The 24,093-nt window shown below is 45.8% G+C and overlaps 1 protein-coding gene across 1 annotated transcript in view; it reads right to left on the bottom strand.

Annotated features, from left to right (window-relative positions):
- mboat2a (membrane bound O-acyltransferase domain containing 2a) overlaps positions 1 to 24,093 on the bottom strand; it is a 56,850-nt gene that overhangs the window by 30,029 nt on the left and 2,728 nt on the right. The window lies entirely within an intron of this gene.

Below are 24,093 nucleotides of genomic sequence, written 5' to 3'. Positions count from 1 at the left end.
GACAGCACACCCACCTTCCTCCTCTTTCATCCACTTCCTCCAAACCCTGAAGCTTTTTACTTTATCTTTGGTCAACAAAACAGACATATAAAAAATGGGTGTATAGATACGTAATGCACTGATGTCTTGAGCAACTGGAGGTGCCCTACCAACAACAGTACCTGAATATGGATTCAAAACTGGCCTCAAATCTGTGCCAAGTGGACTAATCCACCACGATAAAGAGAAATGATACAAAATAGCAGGTCAACGTCATGCCAACAACAGGGACCGTCTAGCCACCACCGATGACCTAATTGATATGGTGCCTCCTATGGTATGAGACTCCATTTGAACAAACGGAAAACAAAAATCAGGTTCATCTACCCACCCAGCCCCATGCTTATTTCCACTAAGCCGTAGGGGGGTAACAATGTGCTGGTAGATAAAGGCCAGCATGCTTAACTCTGCGGCCGGGAGATGCCCCTTTCCATTCCCTAATGTGCAGCTTAGAGGTGGGCGCAAAGAGGCTTTTGTGTCATTATGCAGATTGTCAGGGGCGTGGATACTGGCTAAGTGACTAGGGGTTGAGTAATATCAGCGAGAGTGTGTTTAGCCGTTGGTGAGTGATGAGGCTGTTAGTGATAGTTCTGCTGTCTGGCGCTAGGTGTGTTCCTAGCCTTTCAACTCTGCACAGTGTGCACACACCTACTGCAAACATGACACACCACCCGGTCAACGAGCGGTTGCCATGTTACAGCCACAGGACAAGTCGTTTTCAGCCACTCCTGCTAAGTGTTATCAGCAAGCCCGTAATCAAGGGGCAGTGTGCTTAACAATGACCATGGAAAGGAACAGCAGATGTAGAGAGGAGCTCAACAGTGTTGTGGCGGTGACTCCATTCATGATCAGTCAGACATGAAGGTGATAACCAAATAAAGAAAAACAGTCACTCAGGTTATTATTCAATGACAATTCATACAGTCGCCACCTGACTCTTAACTAAATTAAAAAGCAGCCACTGACTCTCATCCATTCACTCATGTAAATACCCAGTCTCTCATTCACTCAATTTCTAACATGACTAACTCACTTCATGAAGGAGGACATCATTTACACCAAGGAAGGTCAGATGGTAAACTTTGTGCAACACACACCCCCCGTGCATCTGTTATTCATCACCCTCCAGGACACTCCCACACCATCCAGGGCTGCAGACAGAGTCATTTCACCCTCCATTTCCCCTTTCCCCCCCTGTCTCCATCCCCCGACTCCCCCAACCACCTGCCATCTCCCAGCCAGCCAGACCCCGCCATCAGTCGGCCAGAGTCTCCAGCATCCAGCCTTGAGTGATGAAGAGCATGCAGGAATCAGAGGGCCCTGCAGCAATCAATACAATCCCCAACACAATAGCCAAGTGTGGATATGAATAAACATGAAGCAAGCAGGGTCCTCCATGTTGTGCACACGCACCAACCGCTCCTTTCAGAGAGTCTTGTCTTGCATCCCAGAACGTTGTGTACTCGGACTTGGGAGCGTGTGTTGGTGCGCCGGGGAGGTCTGGCCTTCTTCAGCAGATGAACAGATGCCACTGCCCGAGAGGCCCTGGGCTTTTATGGCGCTGCGAGAGCCAGAAGCGTGGCCACGGAGTGCATTAGTGACAGTTTGTGTGGTAAACAGAGCCACATTGTGTGTGTGTGTGTGTGTGTGTGTGTGTGTGTGTGTGTGTGTGTGTGTGTGTGCGTGTATGCACAGTGCGAGGAGTTAAACAATGGCCAAGTCACCGGGCCTTTTGCCTGTCGGGCCTACACTCGCTATTGTGACACGCTAGTACTGGAGTGGGTGAATCCACTGGACTGACATACTGGATTAAAATGCAGTCCGGTATGATTGAGGGGTCCTGGTATGCCTGCGCTCTCCTGAGAGTCAGAGGTACTGGACTAGCATTCCATTTCCAAGTCCATTTCATCAAACTGGATTTCTGTCTGAGAAGTTCTTGACCTTTTCAGCAGTAGGGGTCAAGTACACATGTCTATGGTAACCCTGTATTGCTGAGAAATGCTTTGAGATTGCAGGAGGGCATACACTACACAAACCCCCTGGATTACTCTGGTCATTTGAAAAGACCAAGGGGTGTGAGTGAGGGAGATAACGGAAAAGTTCCACCAAAGGAAGTGTGAAAGAAAGAGAAAGGACGACAAACGGAAGCAATGGGAACAGAAAACTAAGAATGAGAACCGAGAGAAAGAGAGAAAGAGAGAAAGAGAGACAGAAAGAGAGGAGGGGAAGGAGGGAAAGGGGATCAGCACAAGAGTGTGATCAGGCATGTGATGAGAAGAGCCAAAAGCAAACACGAGGCAATAACGAGACGACTCCACTCGGGGAAAAAAAGGCCAATTGCTCGACCGAACCTGCGAACAAACAAACAGGCGAGTGTTGAAGGCAGCGGCGTCCTGGCTGTGCGGTGACTCAGGTAGCCCAACATAGAGCCCCATGCGGTGCGCTGCTTCCCCGCTGCTCGTGTTGTGTGTGTGTGTGTGTGTGTGTGTGTGTGTGTGTGTGTGTGTGTGTGTGTGTGTGTGCTCTCAGAGCAGGTGGCCCTGGGTGCGCCCGCAGCCATGTGAATGGAGCCGGCAGCCTACTGTGCACCGCCCGAGTCTGAGCCTGAAACAGCCCAAGGACTTAACAGGGGGAGTGTGTGTGTGTGTGTGTGTGTGTGTGAGAGAGAGCAAGAGATTGAATGTGCATGTTATTGGTTGGGTTGTTTGCTGGTGAGGAAGTGTTTGTAAGTGTATGTGAATATGAAAGAGAGGAGGAGTGGAAGGGAGGGGGTTGAGAGAGAAAGTATGTTGTGTGTGTGTCTGTGTGTGTGTGTGTGTGTGTCACCTGTCTGAGAATGGATGGCACTGATGGCCCAAACAGAACTAGGACCAGTTGTCCTGCCAGTTGTCCTGCCAGGCTCCAAAACCCTTAAAACATCCACTTTCATTGGCCATTCAGCCATACTCAACTCCCACCGAGAACAAGTGACACATTCTCAGGATCTCAGCTTTCAGTTCATGTATGTCACCATCATGTATACAGGCCCAGCCTCTTCTATAAATACCACCTTATATTTATATCTGTACATTCTCTCTGCATCCGTTGGAACAGAAGCTAGTTTTCAAAAGCAGTTTTTTTCCAATGGCCTCAATGTCTGAAGAGGCTATTAAAAATACGTTTTGAAGGCCTCTGTTGCTTGATGCACTAATTTGGCTGCTGCCTTCATCAGAGAGCTGCTTTAATCCAAAGTGACACTTGAAAAATGAGACCATGTCGTCAGTTTTGTTAGCACAATGTCCCAACTAGTCAAGCTACATGGGCTTAACAACCTCCAGTCATTCACCACGTTACACCAAGACATCAAGCAGAGGTTTAATATAGACTCAAAGAACCTTTTGGTAGTACAGGGTTCCCAACAACTACTGTCTACCTTATAAAAACTTCAGATGTTTTCGGACTGGCCCGAACATAATGTATGCAGTAGGTACCACATGACTTAATGCGAGATAAGTTATGGGTAGATAATGCGCCACACAGCCTGTGTGTGTGTGTGTGTGTGTGTGTGCGCTCATGCACGCACATGTTCTAAAGCCTGCGGACAAACGCAGATGTAATTTCATGCTTTAAGCTGTACAAACTCTACTATCAGCAATATGCACTATTGTTTGCCAAAATAACAGGGTTGCTTTATCAAGCATGCATCTCGGCTAGCGGCAAAAGAGCAGAAACAGAACCTACCATGATAGAACAACAGAGAAGTAGGCTAGACACAAACAACAGGATTGAAGTAGCTACAGATTTGTTTGCCAGCTTTTTTTTCTCTCAGTAGTGAAAGCACTGGTAGTTGACTACCAATCTGCTGTAAATGGCTGCTGTAAAAAACATCCATCCACTTTGGTTGTCTTTTACCTTCTTCCCCGCTCCACTCTATTATCTATTTCCCTCTTTATTTGGAGCAGCGAGGCCAAACTGAGACGCTTCGATCAGCACAGCTGGTCTGGGTTAGGACAGAAATGACGGAGGCTTGTTCCTCCTGCCCAGACGCTGAACTGGGTCGAACTCAAGCCCCCGGGGACCATGAGAGCAGAGCAGAGCAGACGGCTACACAGAGGCGCCACACCTTCACCACAGAGGGCACAGGAAACCTCTTTAGGCCATCCTCTGCACCAGGAAACATCCGTTATCATTAAAAAAAAACGCCATGTCAAAATGTCATGGTCGGGCGGCCATATTTTGGCCAAGGCTGACCACCCACTCCCAAAATACCTCAAATACAAGCTGAGAGGACTATTTTTGACCGTTGTTGGTAAGCCCTTCCCATGATGCATTCTGTTTTAAAATCATGTGGGTGACAATGGTCGGCAGGGAAACTCCTTAATCACATAATTATTTCCTATTTCCGAACATCATCATCCCCCCACAGGTATGGGGAGTGTTAGCGTGTGAGTGTGAAATAGAGGGGTGGGAAGAAAAGGGCAACAGCAACAAACAGACAAGAGAGAAAGAGAGAGAGAGAGAGAGAGAGAGAGAGAGAGAGAGAGAGAGAGAGAGAGAGAGAGAGAGAGAGAGAGAGAGAGAGAGAGAGAGAGAGAGAAAGAGAAAGAAAGAAAGAAAGAAAGAGAGGTGGATTGAAACAGAGAACATGAATACAAATAACAAGTGGAGGAAAGGGGATGGTATTTCACTATAAGCAACAGATAATTGCAGAAAAAGACTTCAAAAGTGGCATGTAAAACAGTCCCTTCTAAAAACCTAGGAAAGGTTTACTCCTCCATCCATTAGAGTGCTTGCACTGTCACCCTCCCTACTGAAGTACCAGCCTGAGCCAGGAATGGCCATTGCCATCAGACTAACTGTTATGAGTTTCACCTTCACACGTTGTTGCACTTTATTCACAGACATTAGCGCGTCTCCTTGGCTACGCCACTAGACTCATCTGCGGCTCTCTCAGTCTGTTCACCGCCTGCCTCAGTCTGGATGTTAGCATCCTCATCAATTTCCTCCTGACAAGCACAAACAATGTGTCTCTTTCTCCAACACCCGGAATATGTCACGCTTGTATCAGATGCGGCACGAACAATGCAATAATCGGATCAGTCAATTTCACATTCCAGTAGATTTAAAAGGCCAAGTCGAGCTCACAACAGAGAACCTCGCTCATTAAGCAGTTTATTTAAGATCTTTAAACTCAAGACACGGGGCATAAAAGAGTATCTGAAGGGAAATTAATTTGTGCAAAAAACTGGGCACCTAAGCATTTCGCTCATGGTTAATAAACTAAGGGACATTCTACAAAAGTGTTTCCAAAGGTCTGGCTGTTCAAAAACGTCAATATTACAGGTACATCCAAGAGATGGACACCAAGAGGTCATGAGCACTGAAATGGCCAACACTGGCCATAGATCAGACTCCATCTCATAACACACTGGCTGCTGACTCACATATTACATGTGTGCAAAATGACATAATGTGAAACAAACAAGTTTGTGAAAAAGAGAATGTGATATATAGTATAATGTGATATAGTGACACTGAGTGAGGCGCAGAGAGAGAGAGAGAGATTGTGTGAGAGAAAGAAAGAAAGAAAGAAAGAAAGAAAGAAAGAAAGAAAGAAAGAAAGAAAGAAAGAAAGAAAGAAAGAAAGAAAGAAAGAAAGAAAGAAAGAAAGAAAGAAAGAAAGAAAGCGAATGTTCCAGACTGCCTTCCATCCTCAAGCCATCTGGTTCTGATCTGCTGCTAATGGGCAGATAGGGCAAATGAAGATAGCAAGGAAGGGACAAGGAGAAAGGAAAGATAAACAGACACTGTAGAGCGATAGACAGAAGGGGGGGGGGTGGAAAGTGTGTGGGAGGGATAAATGATGAAAGTGTGAGAGACAGAGTCATGGTGAGAGGGAGAGATGGACAGGGAGCACAACATCTGAAGGGTCAGAGAGAGGAGGCCGTAATGGACACAGAACAACAGAGCACATAGACATCTGAAGAACAGAAACACAGACAGAAGAAGAGGGTCCAAGATGAAGGGCGAGACGTGAACAGGCAGCGCAGTGGCACCGGTGAGGGTTTGACAGGCCGAGGGGAGATGGAGCTGGAGAGCCCTGTGGCCGAGGACAGCATGTCCGTGGAGCAGCATGATGCAGCAGTCCAGGCCGAACCTTCAGACGCACGCAGCCCGGAGGTTGCTGACAGGCTGAGAGCGGCTGCTTCCTGCCTGCTTAGCATTCATCCGGCGCCTCAGAGAAAGAGCCTAACACCGGGCTCTGCAGCTCAATACCGCTTGGAGTTAATCTCTAACGGCGCTCGCGCTCTCATACACACACACACACACACACACACACACACACACACACTAATGAGCCTGACATCTGAAGTCACCGTGTTGTTGCTGTGCTCAGCTCGTAGCAATTTCACTCCTCTGAGCCACCCAGCAAGTTCGAAGATCAAGTTTGTTGGCCACTTCATAGAAGCACTGGAAACTATTTAACATGTATTGGGCCAGCTGCGTTTTTAGCTTTACAGTGTGTGTGTGTGTGTGTGTGTGCGTGCGTGCGTGCGTGCGTGCGTGCGTGCATGCGTGTGTGCGTGCGTGTGTGCGTGTGTGTGTGTGTGAGAGAGAGAGTGTGTGACCACTCTGGGTGGGCCAGACGCACAGTCTGTAATCAGCCAGCAACCAGCCTTCTCTGCCTGGGCACACAGTGAACCTCAAGCCCCTCTGCTCCCCTCAGCTGTGGTTGTGTCTGCTGCCGCTGCCGTTGCTGGGGCAAGCGTTACCCTTGCCATGTATATATATATATATGTGTGTGTGTGTGTGTGTGTGTGTGTGTGTGTGTGTGTCTAGAGACCTCAGAGAGGCGTACAGGCAGAGCCGGCAGCGCGGGCACAGGAACCATGGCAGGCGGCTGCAGAGCGGTGCGGTGCTGCCCGCATGGCTATAAATAGCACTCGTTGGATTCCCCCCCCGACCCAAACACAACGCTCTGCTTGTCAATCAGTGGAACACAGAAGCAGCGCGAGAAATAAAAAATCCCCCTCCACACACACACACACACACACGCATGCATGCACGCACAACTACACACGTACTCACAACACAAGCAAGCAATCTGTGCTCCTTCTGTCATTATCACTTATTCACTTCATGAATGTTTGCTAGGGAGCCCTGCCAGACACAAGGCCACACATATATATATCACACATCAAATTAAGCTGCGCAGTGCTTGTGTGTATATATATGTGTGGCCTTGTGTCTGGCAGGGCTCCTAGCAAACATTCATGAAGTGAATAAGTGATAATGACAGAAGGAGCAAAGATTGCTTGCTTGTGTGTGAGTACGTGTGTGTGTGCGTGCATGCATGCGTGTGTGTGTGTGTGTGTGTGTGTGTGTATGACGTAAGTTCCATTCTGAGCCCTGCCTCCAGCTGTAATCTTCGGCAGTGGAATCATCCATCTCTCCGAATGCAAAGTGACACCGCCTCACTCATCAAACACCCAACTGTAACTCTGCCCCCCACAATTCCATTTCAAAGTCAGCTGGCACAGTTCTTCTGAGCCACACACACACACACACACACACACACACACACACACACACACACACACACACACACACACACACACACACACACACACACACACACACACACACACACACACACACACACACACACACACACACACACACACACACACACACACACACACACACACACACACACACACACACACACACACACACACACACAGCAAACCTGTTTCAATCAGCACAGATTCATCGGACCACCAGACCATTGCACATGCAGCCTAATCCATTTATGCAGGCAGGTGCTGGACTATCCATGGGAGCGGTCATGCACGAAAACTCAATGATATGGTGGAGCTCTTGGCCACAAAGCCTGTTTGGCAGATACAGATGCTCCACACCCTCCCAAACCGGCTTGATCACCAATGCCTTGGGATACAGGAGTTTCCCTTAGATGTGCAGTGTACCCTGCCATCTCAATGCCATCTCAAGCCATGTGCCTCTCTGATCTCAAACAATGGTCATTTCAGATATGGACACACCTGTGCAGCACAGCAACACTAAAAACACGTCAGAGGGACATAGAGGGACAGTAGAACCAATCCGATGATGAGCGGTAGTCTTTGGTAAGACTGTCTCCCGTGCCAATGAATAATGGAAACCAGACACGCATCTATAATACATGGGAACACAATACACACTTACAAACAGTTTTGTGGTGGATTAAATGTTTACCCAGTAATGGTTGTTGACAGGTCAAAAACAGCAAAGGAAAGCAGAGAGAAGTCGTCCTATTCCCATCTCCGTGACCAACAGGCCATGGGGGAAACTGTATGCCCATCCCTGACAGAAGACACAATCAATGGACCAACATCACAGATATTCACACTTCAGTATATTTTTCCCTTCCAGTGAAAACTACATCTAATCCACAGCCAAGATATGAGCTCTTGGATTGGGCCGCAATTTGTAGCTTAAAAAAGAACATCCAAAACTGACATCGAATCTCTGGCGCCTTTTAATAGACTTGGGGGGGGGGGGTGTTAGCAAAGAGGCTACAGTCAATCCCATTACTGTAACTGTCACTGAAATTGGATGCTATGTGTGGGGCTGACAGCCAAGGAAAAGCCCATGACTGCGCAGAGAGGTTGCAGGGGCGGAGACGGATGTGGAGACACTGCGCTGCGCCGCTCTCCCCTCTCTTTCCCCCCCTCTGGTGGCTTAGCGGCCGTCAACTGTGCGGGGCAAGAATCCATGGGGGTCTCACCTGGCGCCCTGCCCCAAGCCCACAGCCACAGTGAGTCATCCATGGTGACAAATCCCACCAGAGCAATCCCATACTGGCATTTCCACAAGCCCATGCTAGATTTACTGGGATCCATGGACGCCTGCTAAACATGCAGTGCTCAATGTGAGAACCGTGAACCACATACAGTCAAGTTTTCTGGTCTGAATTTGCAACAAGGTAGGGATTTAAAGTACAGAACTAATGTCAGTAAAGGTGAAAGAAGGGGTAATTGTTGTTCTGCTTCTTTAGAAGTGATTCACAGTGTTTTGAGGACAGCGTAAGGACTAGGAGCATCAGAGTGGGTTGTGCAACTTAGAAATGAGTTAAGTTCTCCAGGCTCAAGAGCTCTCACATGCCAGAGATTCTTATTCTTCTCTTGTTCTTTAAATGCAGCCCTGTGCCTAGACAAATATAGCAAGGCTCGCATAGTGAAGGTTACTGCACTTCATTTCCACTGCTCACATCCATCTTATATGTGAGGAAAAACTGCCTTTAAAGAATTTTTTTCAAAATGAAATCCATTTAAAGGTTAACTCAAAAGGCTACTTTGGAGGTTAATAGCCTTGTACATTTTAATTCCATCCAGTCCATTTATTGAGATGTTTCTCAAGTGCAGAGCCTGTTACCTTGATTTGAGTCTACTTGCTGCAGTATACAGTAGGAAGGGTCCCCTCAGTAATTCCAGATGTATATCAAACACAAGCGGCATTATAACCATTCAGATGAGCACTGGTTCTGCTCACGATCATGTACTGGAGGTAACAACCATAGCTTTAGCTTTAGGCATGACATGAATGACAAAACCAACATCTAAAATCTCCACAGACTTGACTAGATTGGGAGAAGATTGGGAGAAAAGGTATCAAGTAGCATGCTGTGTCGTCAGATTCAGAGGCAAAGGCAAGTTTCCTTTTTTTCCCAACAGCAGTGGCGTGCCTTTCATCTAAATGTTCTCAATATGGACAAGGTCCCCAGTCATTCTCATTGCAAGTAATGGCTACACAAATGCTTCAATATGATCCATTCAGATCCCTATGTATTATGGGATTCCTGTGCACACAGGTGAACCTACATGTTGCTGTATTGCCAGCATCTGCTTAGATCTTTCTTTTGTTGTTCTGCAAGGATTCCATCTATATCCACATTCCACGCCCACATTCCACAACTTTTATGCACTAATTACAATTCTATTATAGCTTTATGTGAGGCCCTAATGATTGTTAAAATATATAAATATAAAATTAAAAATATTATTCCCTAAGAGCCAACCAGACACACAGGGCTACACTGAAGGTACAACTTCCTGAACAGCCAGTATGGTTCTAAAGAATTTCTGAAGCAATACAATTCAAATCTTTACAAATGCAGTTTAAAAAGTCTATGAATATAAGGATATTATTAACTCTAATAGGCCTATAGTGCAGTATTCTATAGCCTACCATTGTGGGATTAAAGAAGAATGAAAGGTATGAATAATTCAAGTCTGTAGTCAGAAAAAACACAATGAAAATAAGGGAGGGTAATAAATCTGCAGAAGAGGTACGGCCACGTGTATTAAAACTTTCTATAAATGGCAGTAGGAATAAGTCAGCCCAAAGCTTTTGGCTAAAAAGTGCCTGCCGAGGCTCTCTCTTCCTCTCTTTCTCTCTCTCTCTCTCTCTCCCTCTCTCCCTGGTGCCGAGTCTTCCACAGACAACAGACAGGTTGGAAGACACGCGCAAGTCTGAGGCTCAAAAGAACCACACTCATTGCCTCAACCGCACCCTACGCACATCCCCCTAACCACCCATCTACCTACCCTACTGCCCTCTACGCCTGCCCGCACCCACCCAAACCATGAAAGCTGCACTTCAAAAGGAGCTTCCGGGGAGCTTGTTTGCCCCTCCCCCCCCCACACACACGGCCAGGTGTTGCAGTGCGTCTCAGAGTCGCTTCATAGACAATTTCAACGGAGGAGAAGACACACGTAAGCTTTTTATGCCACTCCGTGTACTTCCCGGCCCACACTGATGAGGCGCCAACACCCTACACGCAAAACTTGAATAAAAAGACCAAAGGAAACAAAACAACAACAAACTGCTAGACCTACGCCTCCACCGGGGGCTGGATACAGCAAATGTTCAACATGATCCTCTTAAAAAGGGCTCCGAAATGCAGGATGTTTTTTATCTTACAGGGACGAAGCTGCAATTAGCCTTGCGGCGGGAGAGAAGGCCAACAAAACATCAGCGAACAGCAGCTTAGTCCTCTCAGCACTGGGATACGTACATGTGTGTGTGTGTGTGTGTGTGTGTGTGTGTGTGTGTGTGTATGTCTGTGTGTGTGTGTGTGTGTGTGTGTGTGTCTGTTGGTGAATGTGAGTGGGCACTACCGCCTCTCCAGCCCGTCCATCAGCAGTCAGCCTGGGCTTGGCGCTCACCCACCCACTCCCTCCATCCCTCCCTCCCTCCCTCCCTGAGCTGAGAATCACAAGGTGGCAGCTGGCGCTTTTGTTCCGACCAAACAAATAGCCAGGCTCGTTCACTCTGTTTGCCCGCCGTCACGATCGCCGCCGCCTGGCTCGCTGTGGGGCTTCGAGACGGACGCTCAACAGTCATCCGGGTGACCGGCAACGTTCCAGTTCATCTGGACCACAGAAGGAGACATCAGAGGACAGAGGCTCGTCAGGGCCAGAGACGTCGTCTGCACTGAGCTTATCAATGATTCACTAGGACGTACACGCCAGGTGATGGATGGATGGATGGGTGGGAGTTTGGCTGGTGACACAGACAAGGTTGAAAATTGTCTATGCATGGTGTCTTTCCAAAAATAGAGGCTTGCCAACAAACAGGGTGGTAAGCGTTGGCCCCTTTTTTCAGTACGTGGGGTACATTTTATCGAGATAACTCCAGCAAGTCTGGCTGATGAGTCTTCACCAGTAGTACTGAATAGAGATGCAGACAATGTATTATGCAGTCTGGCCTGTCTACATGCACAGCAGCATGAAAGTTTTATTAGCATAGTGTAGCACGCTCTTTAAATGTTAAACAACTTTACATCTACATAGAATCTGACACTCTATAATAAACTATTTGTAGAGCAGAAACAAGTTGGCATAGTTTTTTACTATGATTGATAGTATCAATGAGATGTGAGCAAATGCACACAGACACACACCAGGAAAGGAAACTGGCTGGTGGTGTTGAACCAGCTTGGCAAGCCCGGCAGCGCGAGCTACTTATCCCGCGGGAGCCCTGCAATGAACTATTGCGCACACACACACACACACACACACCCCTTGGTATCTTTCCATCTCCTTTTTTAAAACATAACCTAAGGAGGAAGGAACACACACACACACACACACACACACACACACACACACAAACACACACACAAAATTGGGCCACAACCCAAAAACCCACACTTGTCAGCCGACTGCTTACCCAAGCAAGGAATTGGCATGCCTTCTGGAGAGGAGGCCTCGCAAGCCTCATATCTGAATTAGCAGCAGCTTCATTCAGAGAGGGTCTTACGTTCCCCCCATTTGCATTCCCACTCTTGCTTGGCTGCGCACTTCTGGCCCAGGTCTCCTCAGCCCTTCCTTGCCTGGTTCCCAGTGACTCACTCTCATTACCATGCAGCCGCAGTCAAAAAACAAAGTTTCCCATTGAGGAAGTCAACAGAGTTTCATCAGGATAAAGTATGTGATGAATACAGTAAAGGCTTGGCAACTGAATAAAAAAGGGAAGGAAGGGTTGATAAGAGGGGGGAAACGAGTGCAGCCAGCCTCTAAGCCGGACTCTAATGAATGACCAAACCACATCACGCAGCTCAGTCGACATCGAGCATATGACACGGGTGAGGTCATCATTGCAATCAGTGCCATGGGTGAGCAAGCGCCAACTCCTCGGCAATACTAGTGTTTGCACTGTCACACTGAGGGCCACAGATAGAACTGGTAATACTACAGCTCTGAGAGCCTGCTAAATCAATGGCAAAAGCACAGTGGGCTATGTGCATACGAGGATGGAGGATCTACATGAATTTGACTTGAACTACAGTAGTGCTAGATGAGTTTAAAGGCTTTGTGGATTCACACTGTGTGGGCGAGATGGAGAGAAAAGATGAGAGGGAAGAAATCGGATTGTCATGCGGCTCCACACACAACTGTTGAGCTTTACACATTTGATGTTGAAATAAGGGGGGGGGGGGATGTCAGGTGTGACTGCCGATTGAAATCAAAGCGAATCTCACGTCTGCATGAACCAAGCTCAACCCCCGAGGAAGGTGGTGCTGGGCTTATTTACGGAGGCGCCCCTGAGGGCACAATGGCATCTGTGGTTCTGCCAGCTGATCCACCCCAACAGTGGCACTTTAAAAATACCACATGCTCGCGGGCAAACGCTGCCACGCCATCAACACTCTCAAGTCAGATCTCCACACGGGAGGGGGGGGGGGGGGGGGGGCAAGCGCACGAGCCAAACGGGAGCTGGGTTCCAAAAGAGAGTAGTCTGATTAAGATCCTCGGACTGTTCAGCAGTCAGTCTGTTCCTCCCCTCCTGGTGTCTATCTCCACACACAGGCTTCTCCTCACAGTCACTCCGTCTTCCCGCATCTTCATCCCATCGCTGCTCATCCATTCATGCAGGCCGTGGTGAAGCCGGCCCGGGGGGGACGGGGGCCAGCTGTCTACTTTGGTTCCACATCAAGCGCAGCGACCCTCCCACCGAGGCCAGAGACCAGGCCAGGCCTGGTCAGCTTTCAGGCAGCCCAGCAAGGCTGGGGCCCCATACATGGCACAGTGCAGCGACGCTGGACTGGGATCAGTTCTTCTGCTACTGCTATCGATTCAGCTGTGCCACACTTGAGTTTATTACAGTCAACTGTCAGCGACACTGTCAGCGGTGTTATATTATACTAGACAATTTCAAATCATCAAAGCCACCGTGCTAAAACCAGCCTTAAATGTTATCTTCATAACTGTTCGCTGTGCAATTAGCTGTAATTCAGTCAATGCCTTGTGCAATTCTCAGCTTTGGTACTGTTATGGATGTTATTATGAGCTGTGCCCTGACTGACTGTCCCCTGGCCAGATCTTATAAATTTGCTTGTGCAAAATGTGGTGCAAAATGAGCACTGTCCGGCTCAGAACATCAGACCAGTGGCAGTGGGGTCTCCTCCCACCTCTCTTTCTCTCTCTGTCTCACTCTCTCCATCTCTCTCTCTCTCTCTTCCTCTAAAGCTTGTTGATCCGACCATCAGAGGCGCCGCAGCTGACTATAAATAGCCTGACAATCATTCTCCCCCAGAGGCCTGCTGCCACGGCTCGCTGCCCCTAAACACAAAAACACACTCGTATGTGTTCACACACACACACACACACACACACACACACACACACACACACACACACACACACACACACACACACACACACACACACACACACACACACACACACACACACACACACACACACACACACACACACACACACACACACACACACACACACACACACACACACACACACACACACACACACACACACACACACACACACACACTCTCCTTCACAGCTGGGAGCAGAAAGGTGACCGCTCGACGGAACTGACCGTCTGGCTTGGAGAGACGGGACTCCAACTGACTCAGGCCAGGAGCGCTGACCGCTCCCCCTCATGTGGAGCTGAATGGTCCTTGATAGAACTCAAGTAGAGATGAACAGAATCTCTCTCCCTACCTCTCCCTCTCTCACTGTGTTCTACAGTGCTTGCATCTCTCTAGCAGTTCCATTCAAACCAAGGAGAAAAAGAAAAAGTTTCCTTTGTTGCTGAAAAATCCTCCACCGAGTCAGACTTCTTCGGCAAGAATTGATGCATTATTAATGGATCCCAGAAATAGCACACCATCCCTGCCGAAACAGAAATGATAGGAGGGCTGCCTCGTGAATCTAACAGAGATGCCAAGGAGACAAGTCACCTGCATCAAGTCCCTCTTCCTCTCCCTTCTCCTCCTCCTCCTCCTCCTCCATGGTGCTGAAGGTCATGCGAGGTGGGTCAGGAGCGGAAGCTGCAGCTCAGTCATAAAACCCATTAGGCAGCGACCGGCCAGTACACCTGCCTGATTTAGTCCACAACAAGTGCTTCTCGGCAATCACAGCAGCACAGGGTGAACAGATTCCAACAGTGTGGAGAGAGAGAGAGAGAAAAAGAGAGAGAGAGAGAGAGAGAGAGAGAGAGAGAGAGAAGAAATAGAGGGTGAGAAAGAAAGTCAAACATGATCAAAAGACTGATAAAATGCTCATTTATTTTTCAGTCGCTATTGAGTACAGTAAGGGTTGCAAGTGGCCTTGTGGGTAAAAAGATAAAAGGGATTTTGATAACAAAAATTAAGAGGACTAGCACCCTAGTCAGGCACAACACTGCACCACACAAAGGAGACTGGTTTTAAATCATTTAGACAGTCACATGTCTCACATGTCTTCTAAACTCACAATAACATTGATTTAACCTGCAGAGCATGGAATTACGAAACAAATGTGTTCTGCAACAAAACGTTTTGTCTGCAAATGTTTGTCTGTTATGTCTAGCAAAAAGCAGAGAGAGGGGCCTTCTCTACAATGCGAAATGTCAACTCTCTCCCTTGTTAGCTATGATGCTTTAGTTTAGCCTCTTCCACTGACCATTCCACAACTCCCTGTACCCTAAGTGCACAACGCTCCTCCCCTTATCTTTGGCTTACATAACAAGACGTTTTGACAGGTCATGTCATCTCCACTCAATGTCATCCGTCCCCGTGTTTGTGTGTGTGTGTGTGTGTGTGTGTGTGTGTGTGTGTGTGTGTGTGTGTGTGTGTGTGTGTGTGTGTGTCAGATCTCTCATTAATGGGGTGTGACAATGCCTAAAGAAATGAGAGCAATTTGGTCAGCAGCTCAGAGAAGTCAAGAGCATACATTTAATACAGGCTTGCCATCTCCCAGTTTCGATACATCCTTTATCTAAACTGTGTGTGGTCAGACAACATCTGAACAGCTGTACTCTGTCAGATAACAGACACTGTGCATATACTGAACCCTGGCCATCTCCCAATTCAAAGAAAGGGATTTTTCCCCATTCACAGATACTTTTTCATTCAAGTCACTAGTCAGAGAGAATAACAAGGACCACCCTTGAACAATACTGGTAACATGTTTGTAAGGCACTTGAGGTACGAGGTGGCTTGCGACTAATGACTAAAGAACTGAAAAGTAGCGTACTGCTGAAGAGGTCACACCAGAAATCATTTGATGACATAGTGACATAGTGACATAGGGAGAGCTGACATCCTTGTAAATTCTCTGCTTTGAGGGACAGGCATTGAAATTGCAGAAACAATCCTTCAGCGTCTCAGTTTTAGGAATTTTTCCACCAACACTTATATGATCGCTTGCTCTATTACTGCACAATAGTTCTTCACAAACTGAACTGAATTGAAGAACTGAATTGACCCTTAGGCTTTACAATACATAAGAGTTCTTTGTGAAGCATTCTTGGACTGGACAATACAGGACAGGACTGTATTATCCTTAGCAATCCATGTCGAATGGATATGTTCCTGGGCTAATCCATTGGTAGCAAGATGCTGTCTTGGGAGGGTATTATGAATTGTTTTCCTATATTCCCTCTTAAGATTGCCTAGTCTTAAAAAGACTGCACTGTTCAACAAAAACTGCTCTTAGAATATGGGTATTGTGCTTATCATGAGCCTTAAGACCCACAAACTGAAAAAACATGATCCATTTCCTCTATGGCTATCCATTTCCTATATGGCTATTTGGACTGTCCTTTATCTTTAACCTTTACATAGGTTATATATCCACAAATAATTGTGTTGTGTTGTCAAATTAATAAAATTGTTGACAGTGTTTTATAAAGACAAATACGTAACCTTTACTCTTCGCTGATCATACCATCAAAACCCAGAAGAGCAGGTTCTCCACAGGGATCTCTGAGACAGACACAGACAGACAGACAGACAGACAGAGCGCGTGCATGCTCAGACGAGATGATCCCAAGCCTCTTTGGGGCCAGGTGCGATGGCCCTCAGGGAGAGCTCATTTTCGCACCAGCTTTTTACATTCAGAGATCAGAGGAGGGGGTGTCAGGGTTTGTCGCATTTTTATTTTTAGCCAGTGAATCAGAGGCGCGTCTGATGGAGAGCGAGGCCTCCCCCCTCCCGCAACAACGCCACTGAGAGCCGACTGGAGAGTCTGTCACTTTTAACAAGAGGCCGTCCTCCTCTCCCTCACCCTCAAACCTCTCCTTCCAGAGGAGGCCACCAACACTTACTCATTTCCTTCAAATTATCTTCACAGCTGTGTAAGAGGCCATCACAACCAGTGGTTTACATTTACACTGTAACAAGAAATCAAATGCTGTTTGAGATTTACAAAGACTCCAGAAAAGGGATGGACCAAAAAAAAACCTTGACAAGTGATAAACAGAGTTGTAAATTGTGCTCCTCAAAAAAAACATTTCCCAGTAGTAATGGAAATGTACATTTGAAATAGACTGGAGAATGTGTGTATGGGTAAATGCTTGCGAGTAGTTACCAGTTCCTGGAAATATGTATACATCTCAGCCACAGTCATGTACAGTATAAACACACACTAGTGGTCCCCTTACACCACATTAATAAACACCATAAATCAGTGCCGCAAAGACCAGAGATCAAACTGGTATGCCGTCAGCAGAGATGTGACTTAGAGGGATTGTGTGCAGCATTTATTTAATGGATGGAGGTGTTAGATAAATTCAGTGTCATACTGCAAGACAATCTGCCCGAGCGTAAAATCACCACGCAGCTGCATGGTCTCTAGGGCAATATCAGATGTTGGTTTATCAGAAAAGGGTAGTTCATTTCAGCTGAATTTCATTTCTGTTTATAGTAAACTGAGTTCACACCTGTAACGGAAAAGTACAGAAACTGGAGAAAGGTGTGTGTGTGTGTGTGGGGGGGGGGGGGGGGGGGTGCGAGTGAGGTGAATGGCAAGCAGGATATGGTCATTCATCATTTCCCAGTTCATTTCGAACTGACTCTCTTCAAGACGGAGATGATGAAGTTGTGATGATCTGTTATCCAGCAGTCCACACAGTCCTTCCTCTGACTGTGACACTCCCAGGAACTTGTGTCTAACACTTTTCATAGGCATCAGAGAAACAGACACCGTTTGATGCAAGTGGGTTGACACATTCCCTTATTTATTTTTCTACTGATGAGTTTTACAAGGTAATCTTATCATATTGTTCAATAATTGCTCTTGACCGCTTATATGCTTTTAAATACCTGCCAGTGCCAGACATTACACTTTAATGCACCTTTGTTAAAGTACTCCGTGCATTTCCAGTCTGTCACCTAATCCTAATTACAATGACAACGAGGCTCTCTTTTCTACGAAAATGTTATACCCTGAGGATATCACACAACTTCAAAGTCCTTCAGGAAGGCTTTGGGAAAGTATTTGCAGCAGACAAACTGTAAGACTTACTTTACATACTGTATTTATAATACCACTGCTATCTTACAAAAAAACTTTATTGTGTTTTGTGAGTTTGTGAATTGTGAGCCGATTTTGATTTCTAAATTTTATGCAATTAAAAAGCACAGTACACACTTTAATTTCTCTGAAGGTTCGAATGTTCGGATGATATTTCCTCTGGAATGGAGAGAGAGAGGGGTAATCTGACAGGGCCAGACTAAGACGTGTTTCCAGAGCGAGCTCTGAAAATGAACTGGTTGCTAAGCTACACCCCTGCAAGGCGCTGACATAAAGAGGCAATCTCCTAGTTTCCCGGCTCCAGAAGCGAACACTCAGTTAAGTGAAGGGCCTGAGGGACAAACAGGCTAAAAATCACAGACTGCGGTCAACATGCAAGACTGAGGTGGAGGCTTATACATGCTGCATGAGAGCCTGCATGCATAGCCATGTATCCAAGTTATCAAATAGTATTCTCATTTGTTCATGCTCTGTGGCAGCTAGTGACTATAGAAGTGGTTCAGAAGGCGCAGTCAGTAGTCACTATGACTCAGCTCTGTTACCACAGAGATCGGTTTTATTTAGCCTTGCATACCGTGGTCTGGTTATATAGCCTACTTTTGATTAGAAATGTCATCAATCAGTGCCAATCAGCACAACAAAACTGTTCGTCAGCTATGAACAATTCCAGGAATTTTCAAAGTTGTAAACTTTCCATGGGAATTAACAGGAATAAACAGGAATTAATGGGAATAAACTGGGAATTTTTAATATGGCAAGTTAGTCAATAACAGGAAACATAAATGTAGTTGACAAAACCCCATCTTGCAGCATAATATTAGTTAAAACAACCTGATTTAATGCAATTTCAGTCAAATGTATACCCTGCACATACGTCAATCATATGCACACAGCAATCAGCATAGGCTACTAGACATAAAGGAAACCTATGGTGCGTTCATGTTGCTCCCCGAGCGGCGCTGTTGATGCAGGCAGCTCACTGCGCTGGGATTAGTGTGTGCTTCACCTCACTGTGTGTACACTGTGTGCTGTGTGTGTTTCACTAATTCACGGATTGGGATAAATGCTGAGACCAAATTTCCCTCACGGGATCAAAAAAGTATATATACTTATACTTATACTTATGTGCATGGGGGAAAAAAATTCCCAGTGTGGGAATAACTGTGAACAGGGTTTGTAAACAGAGTTGCCCAGTTACAGGCTTGTCGTCACTTTAATCTTATTTAAATGGGTGTACGTCATTCTGCATAAGAACTATGGGATGATTAATAACCATATGCTCATATTGCCTGTCTGATTAAGCTTGATAACTTTATAATCATAATCTATGAAGTTTGGGCTGTTATGTTATGTCATTATTTATATATATATATATATATATATATATTTTAATTTGTTTTACCATTTTCTGGGATTCTGACTGGGCAAAGTGATAATCAGTCAATGTTCCAACCAATCAGATTTTGTTGTTGAGTGACGTGGTACATCTTGGGCAGTTCCGTGGTTTCAATGTTGCTAGCTGAGCACGCTAGTAAACCATAGGCAGAGAATGGGATTCCCGCTAGCATGCTAACTAGCTTTGTATGCTAAGCTAAGCGAAAATACAAACAAACAAATCATATTGCTTATTACGAAATAAAAAGTTAATGTTTGTATATGAAACAGTTTGTATGAATTACCCAAAATTCCCAGTTAATTCCCATAAATTCCCATAATTTCCATTAAAGTTTCTAATTTGGAATATTTCCAAAATTCCCCAGCTTAACTTCCCATGGAAAGTTTCCGGAATTTTTTCTGAAATTTTCCACTCCTTTGCAACCCTATCCAAGAGATAACTTTAAAGACAAATTGGGTGTAGGGGTGTAAAGTAACCAAATGATTAAAATGCTTAGGTTTCATTCATAAATTCACTACAAATAGCAATGGAATATCAAAAGAGTTTTGACCATGTCTCGATCTTGGGAGTGGACTTTTAAAAATCTAATTTTTAATGATACATCAAAAAAGATGAGTCAAGTGTTTGTCAAGATTTCTCATAAATCTTACAAAAGTAGCACCCATAGAAACCAGTTAATTCAAACAAAAATTGAGAGATGGCTTTTCAAAATGACACACAAGAGTGATTTCCACTGTTGAAGGTATTTCAGCCCTCCTGGTAGGCCGACTTGCCTCCAGCGGATAGACCAAGTCCCATAGCAAACACACCTGCTGGATTGGTATACCGGTAATAATTAATTGGAATTGCACAGGTCTGTCCCACGAGACCTGAGAGATTTCAAAAAGCCTGCTACCTAATAGATAAAACAAGGTTTCAAACAGGTCCATGTTTTTTAAAGATTTCCTCTAAACTTAACTCTGGTGGCACAGCAAGACAGCAGCATTTGAGTCAGCATTGCTGTATGTTGGTCAGTAGGACCTCACTACAAACACCCCAGAAAAGCACACATAAGAGCCATGGCCTACTGGTTAGCACTTCGGACTTGTAACCGGAGGGTTGCCGGTTCGAACCCCGAACAGTAGGCACGGCTGAAGTGCTCTTGACCTAACCCCCTCACTGCTCCCCAAGCGCCACTGTTGTTGCAGGCAGCTCAGTGCGCCAGGATTAGTGTGTGCTTCACCTCACTGTGTGTTCACTGTGTGCTGAGCGTGTTTCACTAATTCACGGATTGGGATAAATGAGACCAAATTTCCCTCACGGGATCAAGAGTATATATACTATTTATATAAGAACCAACTAAACTTGTCCCCTCCCTGCCTGGCCATACACTGGCATGGGTCCAGAGATCCAGATCACCCTCTGGGCTAGAATGGTGAATCTGATCAATACTCATTAAACTTTATCTTCAATTCCTAGTATCTGAGAGGAACTAAAATATTTGCTTTCGGTAAACATTTTTGGGACCTTGACGGTGCCCTGTAGTCGGCTGGTTTCCAGGCTAGGTGCCCTAGTAAGAACAGCCAAATAAAGAATTTGGATGAACCAGCAGGGTACAAATGAAGTGACCATTTGTCCTGTCTGGGGGGCTGCCATTAAAATCAAAGCACATAATAATAGTTTATCATCTAAGCTCTCTGTTGCTTTATGACAGTAATTAGAACTCCTAATGAATGAGAATTTGTGGTGGCATCATTTCACTATTAAAGGAATTATCCAGAGTAAAATGCACTTTAGATCAATTTACGGATGATTGGGAGTACATACGTTGAGTTGACATCAAAATCATGTCATTCGGATGTGTTTTGAGAAAGTTAGATTTTACCGTTTTTAGTCAAAACTCGTTTGGCTCTGCAATCGACTCCTACGGACTTTCCCCTAAAGATGGCAGCTGCAGCAGCAGCATTTCCGTAAAAAGGTACTAGCTTGATGAAATTCATTCTGGACTCTCTATCCGACCACATAAAGACCTCGGGATACTTCGGTTTGGCTTTAGGGACCCTCTACTCACTACCACATAAGTGTAATGTTGTTTGGAACTGTAGAAGGGGTATAAAAATAGCGTTTTGTAGCGGCGAAATGACATGCCCGGGTCACTTCCAGGCTAACGAGTTTTGACTAAAAAGGGTAAAATCGAACTTTCTCAAAACACATGCGAATGACATGATTTTGATGTCAACTCAACGTATGTACTCCCAATCATCCGTAAAAATTGATCTAAAGTGCCTTTTACTCCGGATAATTCCTTTAAGCCACTTCAGGTTATAAGCTACAATTCACATTTGAAATGACACAACTGCCTGGCATTGCGTCAAAACAAACTCCCCATTTTTTTGATACACAGGAAAAACAGGTCAGAAATGCTTGTTATGAACAAGTAATGGCCTGGATCTCACACACCAGGGCAAAAATAATTGCCTGCTGAAAGGCTAATAGTTTTGGTCATTAAAACTCAAGCTGCATCAGTCGGAGTGACCCATACGCGTTCATGGCATCGTCGGAGGTTGCACTGTGCCGCACCTCGAAATCAATCAGTGGTACAGGTCCTCCCGGAGGGGTACCAATTAAATGAGTGAGCCAGAGGAGGGTAGTATGAGCGTCCTCTGAGAAATCCGGGCTTAGCGGTGTTCGCCTGCTGGGCTCTCCATGGACACAGGGCAGGGGACCCAAGCTCACGCTTGTTACCAGACCACACAGCTGTTTGCAAAAACACAGCGTTAACAACGGGGTAAAACAAAGAGCAACTTTAAAGCTAGTCTTAGCTTTCGGCTAGGATCTAAAATACATTAAATGGCTCTACCCTGTAGTGCAACACGAGGCCAAAAACATGGGCAGCCTTATCCAGACCTTATTTCTGCCAAAAGGGGTTCTTCAGTCCTCCTCCTGGATGCCCCCTGCTCTTCACGTCTGTTTGTCCCACTCTGCATATCTGACTTACTCTGTTGACTTAAACTTGATTTGGCCAATCAAGAGCATTACTATAATTACACTGACATTAATCAGGTGGGCTTGGCGCAGGCACAGATTGTCAGTGCAGGTGGGTCGGCGGAGTGAAGGAGGATCAGGATTGAGACCCCCCCCCCCCCGTCTTACTCTAATCACAACTTTCATTCTCACAATAATCCTATCAAATGGCAACACTCCATCTCCATAATGAAACAGAGAGCGCAGGGTGCAGTGTCTTCATCAGAGTTTTATGGACAAACTGCATGCGGCCTGTCAAAGCCTGACACAAAATCATGTCTATACCCAACAACACTCAAGGCTGTGTGGGAGCCAGCTGAAAGGTGAATAATGCTGCATTCCAGACAACTCGAAAGTCAGAAATTTCCTAGTTGGAATCTCCCAATTTCATTCCAGACAAACTGAATGAAATCTAGGCTTACTGAAGTCTAGACTTATGAACTCCTCCTGGGAAAAAGTACAATGGAACGGCACTTGAAGTCGGAGTTCCCACTTCTGAACTCGAGGTAAGTCGATCTACCCCAATTTCAAGGTTGGAATTGAAGTCCGACCTCCTACATCCAAGTTGTCTGGAATGCACCATAAGTAGTCAAGCTGAACAACCAACTGCTTGAGTGTGTGAAAGCTTTGCTTGCAAGAAAAGCAATTTCTGCTTTGATGAGCATGGCTCCCTTCAAAGGTCAACAACAAGCAGCCAGGAAGTGAGGAGGTGTTAACTCAAGAACAAATCTCTGCCTCAATGAAACTTACTACTACTGTTGATTAAAATGTCAGACAGACACCACTGCTTCAGGATGTAAATGTGCATGCTCACTAAAGCTCATAGCCAATTCCTGTACGTGTGAACACACCCATTCTCTTTCAATCTAAACAGTCTCTGCACATATCAGATCTTGTTTGTTTACTAAATGCTAGGATTAGACTTCTTGTGTTACATAATGAGGATGTGCAAAAGGAGAGAAGTGCCGCACACATATAAGTCTTTAATGTGACTAGAGTGACATAATGAGGATGTGCCATCTGGTTTTAAGTAGTAGTAGTAGCCTAGTACTGGATGGCCCCCAACAACAACAGCAACTTGATCATCACTCCACTGATTTCCTATGGCAGGCATTTCCTTATGACATAAACAGGAAACAATGTCTCTTGTAATCACATAAGTCTGTTTCTGTTGCTGTATGGCACCACCCTACCATCACGACCCTGCCACGGATTTGCATACCTCTGCTCATGTCCTAAAAAGACAGTGTGGTTTTTAACTGTGATAGCAAACAGAGCAGTTTCTAATTTAAAGACAGATTGAGACTGTGGAGCTGGCAGTCAAAGCAGGGGGAAACGATGTCAAGGCAA

The sequence above is a fragment of the Alosa pseudoharengus genome, unplaced genomic scaffold (genome assembly GCF_046254945.1).
Source record: "Alosa pseudoharengus isolate Yale_2024_CS ecotype anadromous, Long Island Sound unplaced genomic scaffold, YU_APseudo_1.1 YU_APseudo_1.1_scf_22, whole genome shotgun sequence".
Classification (NCBI taxonomy): domain Eukaryota; kingdom Metazoa; phylum Chordata; class Actinopteri; order Clupeiformes; family Clupeidae; genus Alosa; species Alosa pseudoharengus.
The sequence above is the reverse complement of the archived record's forward strand: the minus strand, read 5'-3'. Positions and strand labels throughout refer to the sequence as shown.